We start from the raw sequence: 3,761 nt of genomic DNA on the forward strand, positions 1-3,761 counted from the left end.
TATCCCGGGATGCAAGGTTGGTTCAACTCAGGAAATCAATAAAATGTCATCACCATATCAACAGACTTAAAGTCAAGAATCACATGATTATTTCAATAGATGCAGAAAAAGCATCAAAGCACTAGAAAAAATAGGGATAGTGGGAACATTCCTTAACATTGTAAAGGCCATCTATGCTACGCCCATGGCCAATATCATTCTAAATGGTGAAAAATTGAAAGCATTCCCCCTAAAAACTGAAAGAAGGCAGGGATGCCCTCTTTCACCACTTCTGTTCAACATCGTCCTGAAAACTCTAGCCAGAGCAATTAGACAAACCAAAGAAATTAAAGGGATACGAATAGGAAAAGAAGAACTCAAACTACCCTATTCGCTGATGACATGATTATATATTAGAGGAACCCAGAAATTCCACCAGAAAACTTTAGAACTAATAAGTGAATTCAGTAAAGTAGCAGGTTACAAGATCATGCTCATAAATCCAATGTATTTTATACATAAGTGATGAATCTTCAGAAAGAGAAGTTAGGAAAACTACCCCATTCACAATACCCTAAAGAAATAAAATACTTGGGAATCAATCTCACAAAAGAGGTGAAAGACCTCTACAATGAGAACTACAGAACACTAAAGAAAGAAATTCAAAGAAAACCTTAGAAGATGGAAAAGATCTCCATGTTCTTGGATAGAAGCAATTAATATTGTCAAAATGGCCACACTACCAAAAGTGCTATACAGATTCAATGCAATTTCCAATCAAATCCCAATGATTGTACCTCACAGAAATAGAGCAAGCAATCATGAAATTCATCTGGAAGAATAAGAAACCCAGAATAGCTAAAGCAATCCTTGGCAGAAAGAGTGAAGCAGGGGTATCGCAATACCAGATCTTCAACTCTATTACAAGCAATAGTAACAAAAACAGGCATGGTATGGTACCAAAATAGACAGGTAGATCAATGGTACAGAATAGAGGACATGGACACAACCCCAAATAAATACAGTTTTCTCACACTAGACAAAGGGGCCAAAAATATGCAATGGAGAAAGGATAGCCTCTTCAACAAATGGTGCTGGGAAAAACTAGAAATCCATGTGCAAGTAGAATGAAACTAAACCCCTATCTCTCACCCTGCACAAAACTCAACTCAAAATGGATCAAGGACTTCGGAATCAGACCAGAGACCCTCCATCTATAGAAGAAAAAGTAGGTCCAAATCTTCAACATGTCAGCTTAGGATCAGACTTCCTTAACAGGACTCCCATAGCACAAGAAATAAAAGCAAGAGTCAACAACTGGGATAGATGCAAACTAAAAAGCTTCTCTCAGCAAAGGATACTATCAGCAATGTGAAGAGAAAGTCTACAGAGTGGGTAGAAAATCTTTGCCACTCATACTTCATATAGAGCACTAATTTCCAGAATATATAAGAACTCAAATAACTCACACCAAGAATACAAATAACCCAATCAACAATGGGCTAAGGAAATGAACAGACCCTTCACAGAAGAATATGTACAAGCAATCAACAGATACATGAAAAAATGTTCAACATCTCTAGTAATAATAGAAATGCAAATCAAAACTACCCTAAGATTCCATCTCACCCCAATTAGAATGGTGATTATCAAGAATACAAGCAACAATAGGTGTTGGCAAGGATGTGTGGAAAAAGGTACACTCGTACATTGCTGGTGGGGTTGCAAATTAGTGCAGCTACTCTGGAAAGCAGTATGGAGATTCCTCAAGAAGGTTGTAATGGAACCACATTTGACCCAGCTATCCACCTCCTGGCCTATACCCAAGGACTTAAAATCACCATACTACAGAGATACAGCCACATCAATGTTCATAGCTGCTCAATTCACAATAGCCAGATTGTGGAACCAACCTACATGTCCTTCAAATGATGAATGGATAAAGAAACTGTGGCATATATATACAATGGAATACTACTCTGCCATAAGAATGATAAAATTATGGTATTTGTATGTAAATGGATGAAACTGGAGAATATCATGCTAAGTGAGATAAGCCAATCTCAAAAAACCAAAGGATGAATGATCTCACTGATAAGCGTATGATGACACATAATGGGGGGTGGGAAGTGTTAGTGTTAGTGTTAGGGTTAGGGTTAGGGTTAGGGAGGGGATGCAAGAATGGAGGAAGGAAGGACTGTATAGAGGGAAAAGAGGGTGGGAGGTGTGGGGGGAAGGGAAAATATAAAAGAATGAATCAAACATTACCCTATGTAAATTTATGATTACACAAATGGTATGCCTTTACTCTATGTACAAACAGAGAAACAACATGTATCCCATTTGTTACAATAACAAAAGACTAAATTACGTACTTTACCAAAGAAAATTTCCTAATTAAATAAAAATAAATTTTAATATCAATGAATATTCTTCTCCCTTTGGACAGCTATATAGAATCTTGTATACCTTGTAATATACTCTAGGTAGTCTTTATTGAATTTTCAAATAAATTTTTATCAAATAAGAAAATGATTATAATGAACATCCCATTTAAAATTTGTCCAGGTTTTTGTTAAATCTTAGCATTATGTCCTATTTACTTTAGTTTTTGAAATGAAAATCACATATTAAATATAAGAGATATCAGTGATGACCCACTTCCTCTTTCCTTGGAAATTTTGCTTTTCTGGGATAAAAACAATTGAATAATTTTCATATTTTTGATACTTCAAACATTAAATGACAGGTTGAATTCCTTGTGAAAATTTCTGGATTCACACTTAGTCTCTTTAAGTCACATACTTGGAAAAGGAATTAGTGAGACAGGGCGTAGTTGCATGTCCAACGTTAGTAGAAGTTTTATTAAGTACTGGTCTGCTAAGCGATATACTCTTGTACACTAATTGAGAAGTGTAAAAGATTTATATATTTTTACACTACCAACATTTGCTGCTTTCAGACTCAAATATTTGACAATATTAATTTTAATTTACTTTCAGTTAAGATATTTTCATAGTCTGTGGCAAATATACAATGGTCACAAACTCTTTGACTCTCCTATCTTTGGTGAAATATATAGTGGTGCTCATGTGCAGGGAGCTGTCAATGACTAGCAAAATCAGGTTTGGTTGACCCATCAGACAGGGAAATCTGGCTTTCAGGAACCAGGGCAGTCATTGAGATTGTTTCAGATGGCCTGAAAGTACGTGGCTTCCTGGCAGAGTGACTCACCGAGGGAATTTGCGTGTCCTGGATGTGTGACATGTTAAGCGAAATAACTTCCTTAACTCCACCCCATCCTGTTTCTCAAGGCAGAAGCTCCAGATAATTGTCTCTTGTGGTATTTTTCTATTAAATAAGTTTCTTAGTGATTTATTTTTAGCCAGCCCATCCCCCCAACAGAAACCCTTTCCCTCATCCACTCTGAATGTGGACCTCCTGACCTTCTCCCTTATGTAATGGATAATTTCTAGGAAACTTCCTGTTTTGGTTTAGATCTCAACATGTCCCTCAAAGAACTCATGTATCAGGTAGTGTAGCAATGTTCAGAGGTTTAGCAGCTTTCTCCTGCTACATACCCTTCCATCATGACATTCTGCCTCAACTCAGGCCTAGAGCAATGGATTGGCTTACTATGGATTAAACATCTGAAATTTTGAGCCAAAAATAAACCATTGTTCCTCTTAGTTGTTCTTGTCAGATATTTTGGTCACAGCAATGAAAACTGACTAACACACTTAGAGTAAGAATAATTTTTTTCTGACTTTTATGGGATGTTT

This window comes from Sciurus carolinensis, chromosome 9 (assembly GCF_902686445.1).
Source record: "Sciurus carolinensis chromosome 9, mSciCar1.2, whole genome shotgun sequence".
In the NCBI taxonomy this organism is placed as follows: domain Eukaryota; kingdom Metazoa; phylum Chordata; class Mammalia; order Rodentia; family Sciuridae; genus Sciurus; species Sciurus carolinensis.